The sequence below is a fragment of the Balaenoptera ricei genome, chromosome 18, assembly GCF_028023285.1.
Source record: "Balaenoptera ricei isolate mBalRic1 chromosome 18, mBalRic1.hap2, whole genome shotgun sequence".
NCBI lineage: Eukaryota > Metazoa > Chordata > Mammalia > Artiodactyla > Balaenopteridae > Balaenoptera > Balaenoptera ricei.
The window spans coordinates 7,211,684-7,228,239 of record NC_082656.1 but is presented as its reverse complement, the minus strand read 5'-3'; the positions used below and the strand labels follow the sequence as shown (position 1 = coordinate 7,228,239).

Sequence of the window (16,556 nt, the reverse complement as noted above, 5' to 3'; positions counted from 1 at the left end):
TCAAAATTATAAAATGCACTTTTGTTTTACAACCTCTGAAATGACTAAATATTGCCCTTTGGAAAACCTGAATCTTTGCACGTGTTATTTCCAGAGTCTACCTCAGTCAAACAGGCTTAGTTTTAGGTGCGAATGAATTGAAACCATATTGAAATTCAGTTCGTCATCTATCGTACCTATGTGTTCGTCTAAGCACTTCCTTCTCTCTCCTCTCTCACTCACTTTTTTTAACACTGAAATTTCCCTTGGAAATATTTGTTGTTCCTCCTCTGGGAAAGCCATATATTCCAAGTGAAGCCTCTACAGCATGTCTGGGAGAGGCTTGCCCTCGTTGTTGGGACGGCTTCATCCCTCCGTGTGCCTCGTGTCAAGGAGTGGTTTCAAACACAACACACGTCCTCCCGTTTTCTCATAGCTCCATAAATACAGACTCATGTGACAGCATTAAAAGACTCGGGACCTCACTGTTCCTGTACAAGGACCTAAGTACTTCATGGAGACACACAGAGGTGGACACGTGACATGTGTGTTCACACGGCAGCAGGGCAGCAGGCGTCGCCTTCGGTTAACACTGTGCGGACTCGGTGTCCAGCGAGATCACTATGTGCTGTAAGTGTTTCGTTAAGATTTTTGTTTCAGTGTCTGTCTCCCAGTATTTTGAACCTAGTTTAAAGAAAAAGACGTTTCCAAATTGTATTTATTAAATGTGCTTTTCCTTACCTTTTGTGCGGCTACATCACTAGCTTCATGAGCTTAGCTGTGTCTGTGCATAGGTTGTAGTTTGGTAATAAATTTCTAGAGTGTGGCTTGTCGGTGTTTTCTTTGTGGTTCATATTTGATCTACAGTCGCTGGTCCACTTATTGCCGCCAGTGGGAGTAACAAATCCCTCACTAGTAAGGGATGACTTTTTCCGGAGTTTTCGTTCTTATAAAATCACATATTGTGAACCTGACATTCTGTGTTTGCCGTGCATTATGCTAATAATTTCATAATTGATGATGCGGGTAAGATAAGAATGGCTTTTCAATTAATTCTAACTGGTTTAACAAATACACGTATTTGTGTAGCACCATTGCAAAGTGGATGTTCCATAAGGTGAATTTTCCACGTGACTGTGTTTTTTTTTTTTCTTTCCTGTTTCCATTTTTTTTTAACATCTTTATTGGAGTATAATTGCTTTACAATGTTGTGTTAGTTTCTGCTATATAACAAAGTGAATCAGCTATATATATACATATATCCCCATATCTCCTCCCTCTTGCGTCTCCCTCCCACCCCTCTAGGTGGTCACAAAGCACCGAGCTGATCTCCCTGTGCTATGCGGCTGCTTCCCATTAGCTATCTATTTTACATTTGGTAGTGTATATATGTCCATGCCACTCTCTCACTTCGTCCCAGCTTACCCTTTCCCCTCCCTGTGTCCTCAAGTCCGTTCTCTACATCTGCGCCACATGACTGTGTCTTTATGTTATGAATTCTCCAAAACTATTTTTTTTTTAGTTCACAGGCTTTATTTTTTGAGCAATTTTATGTTTACAGAAAAATTAACCTGTATATGAGGAAAGTTCTCATATACTTCTCCCCCGCCCGCTATTTCCCCTTTTATCAGTATCTCGCTTTAGTGTGATCTGCTTGTTTTAGTTGGGTCAGTATTGATTATTACTAAAGTTCATAGTTTATATTACAGTTCACTGGGTTTTGACAAAAGCATAGTGTCACATATCCACCATCGCAGTGTCGTACAGAATCGTTTCACTGGCCTAAAATCTTCCCTGCTGTGCCTGTTCATCTTTGCCCCTCCTCTTAACCCCTGGCACCCACTGATCTCTCTACTGTCTCCACAGTTTGCCTTTTCCAGAACGTCATATAGCTGCGATCATGCAGTATGTACCCTCTTTAGACAGGCTTCTTGCACTTAGCCATATGCATTTACGGTTCCTCCTTGTCTTTTTGTGGCTTGATAGTTCATTTCTTTTCATCATGGAATAATACTCCATTACATGGATGTGCCAGTTTGTTTATCCATCACCTACTGAAGGGCATTCTGGTTGCTTCCAGGTTTTAGCATTTATGAATAAAACTGCTGTAAACATTCCTGCGCAGGGTTTTGTTTGGACATAAGTTTTCAACTCATTTGAGTAAACACTTAAGAGTACTGTTGGTGGAATGTATGGTAAGAGTATGTTTAGCTTTGTGAGAAGCTGCCAGACTGCCTTTCAGAGTGGCCGCACCGTTTGCATTCCCACCGGTGATGAGTGAGAGCCCCGTCGTTCCACATCCTCACCGGCACTTGGTGTTGTCAGGGTTCCGACGGTGCCGTGCTGATAGGTGTGTCGTGGGTTCTCATTGCTGTTTTAATTTTCAGTTCTCTAATGACATGATGTTGAACATCTTTTCATATGCTTATCTATTTTTAATTGGTTTTTATTGAAACCTTTCTAAAAGATACCACCCTTGTTCTCTGACTTTGTAAAGTAGAGAATTTGAACGTAACCTTTTCTTTGTGATTCAGAGTTCTCCTTGTGATGTGCTACCCTCAGCAGCTAGTGGAGGGACAGCAGGGCTTTTCTGCCTGTCACTCAGTGGTCTTTGAGTTTTGGTGTTTGCTTCTATAGCATTTTTACTCTTCTGTTATCAGGCTGTCAACCTTTATTTCTCTTCCAGTTTCCAACCTGTGGTCTTCAGTGAACCTAATGAAAAGAAACAGTTGTTAGGCGTGTTAGAATTGCAGGTAAATTAGGAGTACAGCCATTTGGGGATGAGGAGTGATAGGGAGGTCTGTTCCTTGAGCGTTCGTGTTTGTGTCATTTATCTAGGCCATCTGTGCCCTTTCTAGCTTTATCTTTAGTTCCCAGAGTGTTCCAGGTAGACCAAGTGTGAAGTAGATATTTATGCATCATTATTTTGTCATGTAGTTGTATAATATTTATAGCTGGAAGGCACCTAGCAACAATTTAATTCCATGCCTCCACTTTTTTTCTTGCTGTCACCATTGAGGTTTTGATCTCTTAAAGGATATGAAGAAAAAGAATGAGGTACAAAATTAATTAAGGACAAAAGTAGGACACATGTGTGGCTCGGGCCTTCCCTTCCGTCCTTCCTACTTTCTCCAGGTGTATGGCCAGTGCCGCCTTGAGGTGGCTGACGGCAGAACACACTGGAGTGCTAGGGGGCCTGCTCTGGGCCAGGAGTTCAGGTGGAAACGGCGAGGCAAGATGGAAGCGTTGCCTGGCCAGCGGCAGCAGCTGCCTTGCAAATGGATGGGTGGAAAGGCAGGGTGGGCTCAAGTCTCACCTGGCTGATTGCATCAACCCAGGCTCAGATTCAGGAGACTGGTGCACCGTGCTTTCCTCCCTGTCTGCCTGGGTATCACCGCGTTCAGCTGCTCCTGGCCCAGCAGACCCGAACCTGGGAGCAAATGACTTGGTCCAGTCCCCTCGTGTCACAGGTAAAGGAACTGTGCCCAGGGAGATTTTAAGATCTGTGTTCAAGATCACATTCTGAACTGGGAAATGGGACTTGCATCTATTTCTGATCTTAACAAATATGCAGGTAAGGTATAAAGAAAGCAAGCCAGACAGGGGAACATTTATTAAGGACCTTAAAGCCTCTGCAGCATGGTGCCAATACAGACTGTTCACCTAAGTTGATGATAGTTAAGAAGTATCAGATAAATTAACATCATAGGACTGGCGCTAACATTTATAATGTTTACTCTATGCAAGATACTGTACTTTTATTGCTTTATTAAATCCACACATTAGTTCTAAGATGTATTTACTATTATGCTCTTGTTGCAGAAGAAGAAACTGAGGCTTATAGAGTGATTTGCTCTAGTCATTTGGCTCCTAAGAAGTAGAAGAAGGAATGGAACCTAAGTCAGTCTAGTTCCAGAGCCTAGTCCTTTGCCATATTCCAAGGTTACTTTCAACAACGTTAAATGCAAAAGTACTCAATTCTTGAAATAAATATGTTAACATTCACCCATTTTTCTGAGGTTATTAATCACCGTTTTACCGTTCCTTTCCTGTAACGCTTTTTTTACCAGGAGACTTCTGGGCAGACTACAGTGATATATTCTGTTACAGTATTTATGTTTATAATAATAGGAAAAAATAATGGCTTCTGTTGTGGGATTGACATGACTTTGGGAATATTGTTGCCCTACGTTATATCGGAGTGTCAATATACAGCTGTTTCTTCTTCAGGGCCGGTTTTATGAAATGAACTGATCATTCTAAGAGTTTCCATGAATCATATTTAAATCACCAACTTAAGTGATATAGAGCTCAGTCGTTTATTTTTACTAATAAGATTCCTGACCGTGTTCTGCACAGAGGGCGGCAGCTCCAAAGTCCTCAGCTGTACGTATGGTCGCCATCAGTTACCAGGAGAGCAGCCCCGTGTACTTGCCCTGGCTTCAGTGTCCGTATTTGAAGAACTACCCCAGAGCCGAGTTTAGCTCTGAACATTCAAAATGCTTTCAATCAGCACATCTTAAATAACTTCTTTCAACAAATAACTAATCATGGTATGACTACTGTATTCCATAACATAAATCCTAAACTATAGTGTTAGTAATTAGTGTTGTAATTAGAGATGGGTGAATCAAGATTCATTTGGGATTTGTAAAATACCTCCAGCTATTTTTCAAACTTTCTGAAATATATTTTATAACATTTCTCAAACATACTTTACCAAGCATATTTCCTTTAAGTTTTAAACCCTTGTGTATTTCAAGGTGAATTCAATCCATAAGTTTATGATTCATTTGTACTTAAGTCATAGAAGTTATTTTTTAAGAACAACTTGGTTTCTAAGGCCTTAGGAAACCCTTCTCATGAAATCTGTAAGCTTTTAAAAGCCTTTTCCCGAATCAAACTTTTTTTCCTCAAAGATAAATGTGTGTGAAATGTTTTAGTTTGGTTTACAATGCAGAGCCCATGTTTCAAAATCTAAGCTAGTTCTGAATTTAGTACAAGTTATTCTGCCTTTACTGTAAGAACTGGCTTCGTTTGTGTCTCTTCAAAGCACGTCTCTGTGAAGACCTGGTAATAACAGTGCTCTCTTGAAAACCCAGCGCACCGACATTCTGTGCCGTCTCCCGGAGTTGTAGCACAGGGGACAGACATGCGTTGATCAAACACAGCAAACCGAATTAGCTGTTCATCAGGGATCTGTCGTGTGCTGATCGTGTATACATGTTTGTACGTATTCAGATATACATGTACACACTCATAAAAATGCTTAAGTCCTTGTAGGTTGTCTTTTTTGTTTTGACCTCTATTTAGAAATTTAACAAGATGATATTGTATTCTGGATTAAATTAATAATTTACTGTGAAATGACCGTAATTGTTCTCATCTCTCTTCGAAGAGAACTGTTTTTCACCTGAGATTTAGTTCACAGGTTTCTGTTGCCTAGCAGTGGGTCTTTGAGAACAGTTTTTTGTATAGTTTTAAATGAACGGGTTGATGGTGTGAAATCTTCTTAGAAAAAGTAAGGTTATTGCAGTGAAGGTAAAAGGAAATATGCTGACAACTAATTGGACAAAATGTCATCCAGCACAGCGGCTCTGGAAGAGATTTGCAGAAACATAGCAACATAAGAATGGACTTTGCTCAAGGCAGCTAGAAACTGCATCCAGAAATATTCATGGTAAAAGAAAAGCACCATTTTCCTAGGTTCTCATTAGGGAATGGTATGAAATACATATTTGCTTATCATAAGAAACAACCTCTTTAGTTCCTATTCTTAATGACAGCTCTCATTTTCCCCCTGATTTTTTTTTAGTGTGGGATTATTGAACAATGAAAACATCTTTTCTGTGCTTTTCAAAGTATACCAGTTTCTTATATATTTTATTAGTTTGTACTATAAATGAACTTTTAATATTTTAGAAAAATCTTTTATAATAGATGAATTCCTTTTGAAATTTAGCACCTGAATTTTTCTTTATTCAAACTAAAATGAAAAACCTCTTGCAGGAAGGGAGACTTTTATCTTTTGCTTTTATATGATAATTATTTTACTTTACAAAAGAAATATGCTTACAAATTTATTAAGGTGGTTTTTAAGGAGCAGTATTTATAGAAATCCAGTCAGTGGTTGCCCTTACTTCTGCCTCCTAAAAGCCCTCGGCCTGAAAGTCAGTCGTGGCTCTTGACCTCATTGCATGTGCCTTGTAGGGCAGGGTTGTGCTGGTCATTTCGTGTGGCCTGGGACAGCGCTCTACAAACTCCTGTGACGATGCCTCTCCATCAGGAAGATGTTTGTGAGTTTTACACGATAGTTTACACCATATTACAATATATTTACTATATTGATAATCTACAGAATATTTGTAATTTATAAAAATATGCACAAAATTAGAAAATTTAAGTACTGTAAATATGAAAACATGAAAAATAATTTTATTGGCATAAAATGCCCTCCAAAAATCATGAATAATATTTGTATCGAGAACCATGAGATTAAATATGGTTCACTTTTTTAAAAAAAACCTTGGGCTAGACTAACTAGGTACAGCGATTTAGTTAATTTTAGTGCTTAGTTTTAATGACTTTTGTAGATGAAAAAGTTACCTGACAAAAGTGTGTAGATCCAGGTGGAAGAAATAAATCATTGGCTGCAGTTATAAATCATGAGCTTCATTTTTTAATCACAGCCACTAATTATGCAGAACTTTTCATTTAACTTTGGCTGTTAAATTTGCATCTTCCCTGGTGTCAGTCAGTTCTTGCAAATTAATTGGAAGGTTACATTTTGTATGAATAGTTTCAAAACCCACTGAACCTCTTCATTTGGAAGATTTTTATTATTATTTTTTTATCACCATGAGTTTACATTTTATTTTATTCTAAAGAACACTTGTGTGCACATTATAATGTGAATGACTACAGTTCCACTGCTGAGGAGAATCTAACCTAAACGTGGTAATAGCTGGAACACAAAATGGGTTCCTCTTAAGATGAATTTGCTCAAGATCTCTAAAATCTGTCTTTGTGAATTAGCTTCATAATGTATTACACAGGCATATATGTGTTTCATAATTTGCATTGTGAATGATCAATATTTTTTGAATAATTGCAATGTGGAAGATATTTAAATAGGGAAAATTGTTTCAAGTTTAAATTGCACATATTAGAGTTTCTAATAAGAAACTCACTGTTTTCGGCAACAAAGTGACAGAACAATGGAAACAAATCCTCGTGATCAGGGCCTGGGAGTCTTCCCTCCGCCGGCCACCCTGACCCTCATATGCCCATAAATTCCAGTTCTCAGTCAGTCCCACTGATTGTTTTCCTGATTCTTCTCAGTCTGGAGGTGATGGTCCTTAAATGACTTAGGACAAGTTTAATTCCCGTCCTGAGTTTTCATTTCTCGTCAGACTTGGAATAATTCCTGACTTCTGGATATGATATGAATCTATCACTGTCCATTTCTTCCTCTTCATTTATCAGTGATCCCTGGGCCGCGTCCACCACGGTTCCTCCACCGCGTGTGGAAAGCATGCCCCGGGCGCTGCGCTCGCTGCTTCCTGTACTGGGAACGTTGGCTCCTGTCCTGGTTGGGGGGACGTGCAGGTAGCTGTCGCTCCCGAGGAGGACGGCGCTTGCCCACCTGTCCTTGTTCATGGAGGGATAGAGCTGCTCAGCTAAATGTGAGTGGGCTTGTCGGGGGACGGAGAGCAGGACAGAGGCTCTCGTTCCTGACAGGGAAGTGCAAAGGGGTGAGAGTCAGACCGGAAGGAAGAATCGAGAAAGGAGGAGGCTGAGTTTTCAGAGGGAAGCAATCTCCGTGTGTTCTGTGACTGGGTGAGGGAGGTTGGCATGAACTGCAAATGTCTGGTCTTATTTGGGCCGTGCATACTCTGGTCATCGCACCATCCCGGCCCTTTGGCTAGAGATCTGTTGTTTTGGGAACAAGGATCTGTCCCAGGCGAGCACTGTGGGGTTGGGAGAACTTCAGCTCGGGAGCCAGAACCGGGATTCCAGCCCCAGCTCTGCCGCTTCCCAGCTGGGTGACACAGGGCAAGTTGCTCATCCTCTCTGTGCCTCTGTTTTCTCACCTTCAGATGGAGATGATGATGATGGACCTTCCCTACAGGACTGCTGGGAAGATGAAATGAGATACTTGAAATATAAAGTGCTTGTCAGTTTCTGGCCCCATAATAAACCCTCAATAAATGTGAGCCGCACCCGTCTGCTCGAGCTGGCTCCCCACAGGCTTTCTCAGAGCCAATTTTTTTTTTAAGTTGTTTTGTTTTGTTTTTTTTTCCTTTGGCTGCGTTGGGTCTTCGTTGCTGCACACGGGTTTTCTCTAGTTGCGGAGAGCGGCGGCTACTCTTTGCTGCGGGGCGCGGGCTTCTCATTGCCGTGGCTTCTCTTGCTGCAGAGCACGGGCTCTAGGCGTGCGGGCTCAGTAGTTGTGGCTGGTGGGCTCTAGAGCGCAGGCTCAGTAGTTGCGGTGCGCGGGCTTAGTTGCTCCACAGCCTGTGGGATCTTCCCGAACCAGGGCTCGAACCCGTGTTCCCTGCATTGGCAGGTGGATTCTTAACCACTGAGCCACCATGAATGTCCCTCGGAGCCAATTGTTGAATATTTTAAAATGTTGCAAGTCTTTCAACCTGTTGATAGCCTGAAATTGGCTATGGTGAGAGTATTTACACCGTGGAAATCGGCGAACAGCGCAAGTGAGGATTCCTCCTCCACACGCCCCCTTGCGGAGCCAGTTGACAGCACATCACTGGTTAGCTCTTTTTATTTAATATGGGTTTTGTTTGTTCCTGCAAATGAAGCAGCTCTGGATGCCTAGCCTGGCTCTTTGTCAGTCCCTCTCAGATACGTAGATGCAGTGGTGAGGAAGACTCCTGACCCTGTGCTCAGAGCGCATGGGGTCTGTTTGCTTGGCAGTGCGCCATTTGGACTCAAGGGGGGAATGGCTGCTTTGGATCTGCCGTAATTAGGGACCCCTCTCTTCCCTGAGCTAGAGTTTGCTCCGACACTTTTATTGTGATGTAACAGAAATCTTAGGACACCAGAAATAGACCAAAGTGTCCCAGTACCCTTTCATTCCCTGACACACACTGCCTGAGCTGTATCTAGGCGGTACCCACACTGCTTTCAGCCTCTCAGCAAAGGTGAGATTCTGCAGTCACCCCCGCATTGGCGTGGCTTCCCTAGCGGTCATGGTAGACCCATGTACACAGAAGTGTTTTGCCAAATGCTTGTGAGAGCTCTTAGGCTATTTTTCCAGCAAAGGTAAGAGAGGCAGGATGAAGAGAGGATCCTGCTCTCACTGCTTTTAGTACCTTTTGTGAACCAAAACACGGGTTGTAGTAGCGCTCAGCTCGAACTCTCTTGCCTCATTTAGCAGACTAAGGCTCAAATTTCTCCCTCTTTACAATAGGAACAAAAAAAGCAAGCATAATTTCTCAAAAAGAGGCACTTTAAATATGGAATTTACAAACTACACACTGTCTTACTGTCTTTCCTTACTGCAGATACATGCACATGTCCTAGAGAAGGTCTCACAGGTAGAGCTTCGTGCACTTCGCTTAAGAATCACAGACCAGAGTTGCAGTTTGTTAGTCCCATTTGCTCTTCACAGAAAGAAAAAGCATTACATGATGTCAGAGGGTTTCAGCTTCCATAAAGGGGAGTTTTCCAAGGTTTTCTGGGTAAGGAAGTTTTCTGTGTAATCCATGGGGGATTGTGCACAAAGGGCGCCTGGAAAGGTCTAGCCAGGACTTATTTCTCCAGGTTTTCTAATTTGAATCTCATACAGATATTAATTGATTTATGTAGGTCTATTATTTAGACCTATATCAAGTCAGTTTAACTTATTGAATGCCCGGTAGATTTGAGGCCCAGCCATTGCCTTAAGGAACTCGTCCCGGTCGAGAAAGCCCTGAAACAAACCATCACCGAATCCTAGATGCATGAGCCACAGTGAGCATGTGACTGAGCAGCAGTGTGGAGGAGGAGAACCGCAGAGGAGGTGATGTCCTGAATCATGAAGAGGAGTTCACCACATGGCGAGAGTGGGAATCCTAGCCCAGTAGCGGCGACGGTCACCGCCTTCCTGATGACTTGTGTTACAGTTATTAGTTGCCTTTTACCAGAGCAGGTTCTATTACACACTAGACGGTGAGCTCTGGGAGGGCAGGGAGCGGGGGTCATCGCCGTCTCCCCCGCAGGACTCCGCACACAGGAGGGGCTCCGTCCCCAGTGGGCAGTGAGAATCCTACAAGAAGCCTCTTTCTTCACTGTGACCCCGTAAGCAAAGCCCTTGCGAAGAACACTGACACGAGGAAACATTCACTGTGTGATGATGGCAAAGCTGGACGTTAGTCTGTGGACCTGGCCTTAGTAAACACAAAACTTCATTTCCGTTCATTTTTATGTAGCTTAAAGGTCCCTTATCTTGAGCACTGGTTGTGGAGTTGTCGCGAGACTGCCTTGCCGGTCTTCTCAGGAGGGGCTGTAGCCCGGCCATAGTCCCTGCGTGTACACCCGCAGCAGCATAGTCCCTGCGTGTACACCCGCAGCAGCATAGTCCCTGCGTGTACACCCGCAGCAGCATAGTCCCTGCGTGTACACCCGCAGCAGCATAGTCCCTGCGTGTACACCCGCAGCAGCATAGTCCCTGCGTGTACACCCGCAGCAGCATAGTCCCTGCGTGTACACCCGCAGCAGCATAGTCCCTGCGTGTACACCCGCAGCAGCATAGTCCCTGCGTGTACACCCGCAGCAGCACGCCTCGGGTGCTTTGGTCGTGACTGCCATGCGTGACGGCACTGCTCCGCGGTCACAGGGTCTTCTCAGTGCTACGAAATTCCCCTCCATTCCTCCAGGTCCGCATGCGGCCTGGGAGCCCATCTTGGAGTTGTCTATGGGATAGAATTTTTTCCACGTGTGGATCAAGCCTACTTTATAAATCAAAAGGCACTTCTTAATTTGCAGTTGTATATTAACTTCGCACATTTCAAATTGAAATTCACACAATCTGTTTTGCATTACTCACACTTAATAGTAATTTCTTTTGGCTATTGCCCTCAGGCTGTATAAGAACGAAAAAAAAATAGATTTGAGTTCTTTATTTTGACTGTGTTCACATGTAAATCTAATTAGTTCTCTTTCTCTTTTTTTCTCTTAAAGTAACATACACATTACTCTCTGAACAAAGACTGATAAGTAGGCGCAGGTTTGCCTTATAACCATGTTCATCTCACCTAGACTATGATGTCAGTTCACTTGGAAAATTCATCTGTTTTTCTGCCCTAATTTGCTGCATAAAGTTGATGTGTGCCACTAATAGATACGATATCCGCCTGTCAAATGGTGAGGACGGTGACGTCCAGATTAGGTAATGGTTTAAGCCTGGTCTGTTTCAGAGCTGAAAGGGACCTTGCAGATCGTTGAATCGGGCGTTCCTCATACTGAGTGAGAGAAGACATTTGTTCTATGCGAAATCTTTAAATACTGCGTTTTCATTCAGATGAACAACCGCAAAACAATAGAAGCCCAGACTGGCCCCTGGAGATGACCTCTCTGAACTGAGAACCGCTGTGAGGTTTCAAAGGTGGCGTGACTTGGCTTCAGGGATAGGATCAAGGTTTTCTGCAGACATGCAGGAATTCAGTTATCAGGGAGTGGCCCGGCGCCTCTGGCTGATACGTCCCGGGTCCCTCTTTACCCCATTGAGCCCCAGTTAGATGCATAGTGAACCGAGGGCCTCACCGTAACGGTGGCGTCTTGCCAGCCCCAAATTCCTGTCTGAGGCAGCCGGTGCTGCGAATTTGGAGAGTTGCGTATTTCCGGTGTCCATGGTGCCGTGTTATAAGGCGGCCGCCCCCAGGAGCGCTCATCCAAAGAGCACACGTTAGCCAGATCATGCTTGTCCTTCTTTGGGTGTTTATCCTATGTGCCCCGTGGGGTGGTGGACCAGTCAGCTTTCTCTAGGTGAGACTGAGGGAGTGAAGTGACCCGCACTTTTCAGTGGCCGCACTAGCAAAGGCGTGCTTCCTGTTCTCATGCCATCTGCAGCTCTGCTTTGGCTCTGATTCTGCTCCCTGCGCGGTGTCTTCTTGAGACCCCTAAAACCTTCAGTGGCCCCTGTCCTCGTGGCACAGGGAGGAGAGCAGGAGGTCTCGGAAGCCCTCAGAGGCTCTTCGAACTCCTCTTGAGATGTCGCATACGTCGTATCTGTTACGTTCCACTGGTCAAAACAAGTCATATGGCCAAACCTTTTGTCAGTGGAACCGGGAAATATTCTCTCCAAGAGGCGTCACATGGTGGAGGCTGGAGATGTATAACCCTCCTCCGGGGGTGGGGGGCGGTGAGTAATTGGGCACAGGAATGCACTCCGCACAGGTGGTGCCCACCCATGTAACTGCCCTTCACAGCCACTTGCCATCCTGGCTGAGCAGGCTGTTCAATTGGCTTTCTGTTTTTAATTGTCATTTTTGGAGGTTTTAGAATTAGAAGGCCAGAAAGCTGTAGGGCTGGATGGACATTTAGAGATCTCATGCTCTTATTTTTCTAGTGGAGGAACTGAGGCCTAGGGAGGTGATTTGCCCAAGGTCACACAGCAAGACCTCACAACAGTACTCTCTTCGTAACATCAACTCGTGAAAATCTCAGGGAAGAAGTGCTTTGCTAATCGGATAAGAAAATGCTTTTACCATTGCTGAAATCATACCCCTTCTGGAGGCAGGAATAACACAGAACCTGAGTGGTCGGTCTTGGGATGAAAACTGGCGCAATTTTCTATCAGTTTTTTTTCCAGCCACATTCACATTAGAGGCAACTTATTTAAATTTACCACGTAGCATCAACAGAGCACCCGGAGTTGTTTAGTACAATAGTAAGTCACAGTTCCTGCCAAGGCAGATTGCATCTCTATTTTATAAATAGTCTGCACCCTGTGCTGATTTGATTTAAAATAAAACCTGTATGGAGTACGTTTAGCCTTTGGGGGGGAACAGTAGGTGGAGGGCTGTCAATACTGGAGATGTTAAACTGTGTGAGAGCTGTTCGCCGGGGATTCCATGGGCTTCTAATGTTCTCGAGGGGTTCAGCTGATAAAAAATAGCAAGACCCAGCACTGCCTGTGGGAAATGTGGATAACCTTTATTTAGCCACTGGCTTTCCTAGCACCCCACTTCTGCTCTTCAGAGATTTCAAGTTCTGAGGTCAGGGACCAACGGAAAAGTGATACAGTAGATGGAAGTTACTGGAAGAGCCTCGTGTAGAGGACTGTGTTTGGGACACAACAGAAAGAGGCAGAATAGGAGCTGCCTCTGCTTTGGGGAGGGGCTGGTTACCGGGGAGACCAGTGCCTATTGCATGAGAGGCTCACAGATAAGATTCAGAAGGAACGCGAATGGGGTGACAGCCCGTGTGCCCCAGTAAGCCTTCAGTGTACAGTGCGGTCCCTCTCTCTGAGGGGCAGCTCCCAGGCAAGCACCGACCGATGCACAAAGCTTGGTTGACAGTCACACTTCACATTCTAAAATCTCTTAGATCTGTGACCAGCATAATTTAAATATTTGTTTGCATTTGTGAGTGTGTTAGACGAAATAGGTCACAGAAGTACGGAATTTCTTGTAGAGCTGCCAGCGTCGTTGAGGTTAAGTGGCTCATATGGGCTGTGCTCTAGGCTAGAGAGAGCGCCCCTCCCTGGACACAGTTTCCACCCTTAGCCTGTGGCAGTGAAAGGGAAAAGAGGAGGAAGGAGTTAACTGAAAATTGCTTTGGCTTCTGCAGACTAGAGGCAAGATCAGTCTGACTAAATTTTGAAAAGGCCTCTTTCTGTTTCATCACTTCCTCTCGCCTCCTAGAACATCTTCTCTCCGCAAATCAAGTGCTCAGTTCCCTCACTTAGGTTTTCTCAAGCCTCATGTTTTAATATCCCACATGGCCTGCTCGATGCTGCATCAAAACGAGCTCCCCCTCGACCGTCTCCTTCAGAGTACCTTTCCCCTGAGTGGTGGCAGGCGTTAGGAAAGCAACCTGGTTAAATTTTCTTACACACATTGGCATTGTAGCCCTTGGGGTTTTCTACTACTTCAGCTTGCTTTCCCCAATCTTTCTTCTCTCTTTGGCTGTGATTTCTAATTACCCTTAGGTGCAGAATTTATCTGCATAAAGGTTCTAGATAATCAACTTGGGTAATTGTCAGGACCGCTTAGGGAACTTTTAAAAATACACATGCCTAAACCCCCTTCCTTGAGGTCTTGATCAGTAGGCTTCGGAGTGATCTAGGTGCCTGAACTTTTAATGGGTTCCTAGATAATTTGAACTGACTCACCAAGTTCTTGAACAGGAAGGCCCGCTTTCCTCTTGTTGCTGTAACAGAGGGAAGCACTGCCTTTCACCTTTTAGCACGTTAACAATACTCCTAGAATCAGCTCTAGTTGATTTTTGATTTTTAGAACTCTTCAGTTTCTTTTCTCTTAGAAGAGCTGAGCAAATATTCTTAGACTCTATTCTCCCTGCCCAAATTCCCAGCTTGTAAATTTAGTCAGGGGCAGGGATTGGAAACTCCACAGTCTTTGGAATTGCTTGGCTTAAATAAGGGCAAAACCCACCCCTAACCCTGATCTTATTAGATGGCCCTAATTTCCTCCCCCTACCCGTATCTTTTCCTTTTTTTTAAGGATCTTTCTTTACCCAGTTCTCACCCCCAGGATTTTCTACTGTGTAAGAAAGTTATTTCAATTGCTGTTAATGTCTTATAATTCTATTTAATTACCTACCATACAGCACAATCATGGCTGTGCATTTCATTAAAATATATTAGATTTACTTTGTTGTTTTATTTAATGCTAACAACGAACTCCATTTATGTGTGGCTCCGATACTGCTTGTCTACTCAAAAATTAATAAAACAAAGTGGGACAATTGTTTGGTAACTTTTCATATGTGTTTGACAGTCTGGCACCATTTCAGCAAAACCCAAGTGTAAACAACAGGCCTGAGTTTACTGTCATGGCTAGAGCCAGATAATTCGGTATTCTCATCTTACATTTTGAATTTTAAAGCAACTGCAATCTCCTCAACCGTCTACCAAGATAGAAGTGTGTGTGTGTGTGTGTGTGTGCGCGCGCGCGCGTGTGTGTGTCTGCGCGCTTGTGTGTGTCTGTGGGGATGGAAGGAGGAACTTTGCCAAGGCATTTGGTACCATCTCCAATGATGTCCTTATGGACACTGCAGAGAGATGTAACCTCAGTGATAGTTACGTGGGTACTTGGCTGGTCAAACGACTACACCAAAGGGTATTATTTAGTGGATTTCTGCTGGCCTGGAAAGAAGGCTTTAATACCTTGCTCTAGGCCTGTCCTTGACCCTGTTCTCCAAGTGTTTTAATAGAAGGTGAAGATATCAAATTTCTAGATGACCCAAAGCTGGGAAGAACAGATTATATTTAAGGTTATTGAAACAATGTTTAAAAAGGGCTCAGGTGGAAGGAAGAGCTAGAATGAGCAAACTGAAATGTAAAGAAATGCAGTGAGTTAGGAACAGATGTAAAATCCTATACTTATCAATTGCCTGATACACAAGTGAGGGAGACCTGGTAGGATAGTCACTACAGGACAAAGGCCTGCCTGAGAATGTGCCACCTGAGGGGTTCCTGTTTCTCAAGAGTTGGCCATGAAGGTCCCAGAGGACCTCCAGGCAGGTCAGTGGATCTGAGATCTCTTGAGGGCTCTAGCCATCTAAAGCTAGCAAGAAGAACCTTGGAAGACCCCATGCCCACCCAGTAGCCAGCATTCCCAGAACTTCATACCCCTCTGGAGTCTAGCACTTATCTCAGTGCATTACAGTTAGGTTATCTGTGCGTCTGTCTTGGCTGCTTAATCATAAACTCCAGGGTAAGGACCATGTTTTACCACTTCTGAGTTCCCATGGCCAAGTGTCTGATGCAGACACAAACTGGGGAGTCTAAGAAGTCCCCACAGGCAGGGATTTTTGTCTGATTCGTTAGTTTTCTTCACCATTGCATCCATGGGACTTAGAACAATGCTTGGCATAAAGTAGGTCTCAATATGTATTCGCTGAAAGAATGAGTGACACATACAGATGCTCAGTAAATCTTAGCCATTTGTTCTCAATGTGGTTGTGGTTTGTTCCGTTAATAGGTCATTACTTGGCTATTCTAAAGCTTTCAGGGACTTCACATCCTTTTTCTTTTACTTCTCAGTTCTTAGTTCATAGGACTAAAAAGCTTGAGATCCTTTGAAAAGACATACTCCAGATGTAAAGAATTCAGCGCCCTTTGGCAGGGAGTTAAGTGCACAGGCTGAAATCAGATGGCTCTGGGTTCAAGTTCCAACTTGGACAGCTATTTATGAGATTTATGACTTGGAAAAATATCCTCTTTTCTTGAAGCCTTGGTTTTCTCCTCTGTAAAAATATAGATAAAACACTCACTCCAGAGGGTAGATAGAGTATGTATAACACAAAGCACCATCTTAATAAATGCCGCTATTATTATTGCTAGTTCAACAAAGCCTTTGCTCAAATAAGCCATGAGTAGAGAGGGAGAA

The 16,556-nt window shown here is 43.6% G+C and overlaps 1 protein-coding gene and 1 long non-coding RNA gene across 10 annotated transcripts in view; both read left to right on the top strand.

Moving 5' to 3' along the window:
- KATNAL1 (katanin catalytic subunit A1 like 1) overlaps nucleotides 1-789 on the top strand; it is a 100,969-nt gene extending 100,180 nt beyond the window's left edge. For all 9 annotated transcript variants that reach the window (XM_059902842.1, XM_059902837.1, XM_059902838.1 and 6 more), the window contains one exon: nucleotides 416-789. The gene's annotated coding sequence lies outside the window, so the exon portion shown is untranslated. The remainder of the gene's footprint in view (nucleotides 1-415) is intronic.
- A 6,729-nt stretch (nucleotides 790-7,518) lies between these two features.
- Nucleotides 7,519-8,254, top strand: LOC132352631 (uncharacterized). The gene is made up of 2 exons (XR_009498817.1): nucleotides 7,519-7,664; nucleotides 8,079-8,254. It is a non-coding gene; the product is annotated as an uncharacterized LOC132352631 (long non-coding RNA).
- The last annotated feature ends 8,302 nt before the right edge of the window (nucleotides 8,255-16,556 follow it).